Below are 801 nucleotides of genomic sequence, written 5' to 3'. Positions count from 1 at the left end.
CGTTCTTAAACTCTGGGTGCGTTCTTGCGTTTTGCCGCTCGAATCAAGTTTCCGCCACCAGAAATTGGGGACCCGGGAGCCCCGTTGGGCCCGATAGCCATCGGACAACCAATGAGCTGCGTCACACAAAATCCGTCTAACCTGCATCGGGCTTTTTTCCTCATATTCTTAACTCGCGGTCTATTTTCGCGTTTTTGCCGCGTGGAAAGTTCGGGCTAAGAAGATTGGGCCCCGGGTCGCCCGCACCGACGGGCCGATAGCCACATTTGTGGCATCCAAATGAAGCTCTATATGCAAAACCGTCTTGCGCGCACAATTTCTTTTCTATAGTTTCTTACCCCTGGTGGCATTTTGCATTTTTCACTCCCGCGGAAAAGTCGCGCGTACAAAAATTGGGCCCGAAGTGCAGTTAATTATAAGCTCCATTCACACAAACCATCTGCGCCGCACCTAGGCTTTTCTCTTCGTCTCATACCCTGGTTTCGTTTCTCCGCATTCCCCCCCGCCGAATAATTTTGCAAAGAAGTTGGGCCTCGAGGCAGCGACCTGCCGCCTAACCCGATAGCCATATTGGGCGCACCAATGACTCCGTTTGGCAAAAACGGTCTACGGCACGGCTTTTTCTCATACGTTCTTAAACGCCTTGCGTTCGTTTTCGCGTATTGCCTGTAAGAAGTTCCGTGCTAAAAAATTTGTTTCTCAGGTCAGCCTTGCCATGCCCGATACTCATTTGGGCACCAAATGACTCCGTTCGAGAAAACCATCAACGCGTACAGCTTTCTCCTCATCGTTCGTAGCCTC

This window comes from Benincasa hispida, chromosome 3, assembly GCF_009727055.1.
Source record: "Benincasa hispida cultivar B227 chromosome 3, ASM972705v1, whole genome shotgun sequence".
Classification (NCBI taxonomy): Eukaryota; Viridiplantae; Streptophyta; class Magnoliopsida; order Cucurbitales; family Cucurbitaceae; genus Benincasa; species Benincasa hispida.
This window is presented reverse-complemented; position numbering follows the sequence as displayed.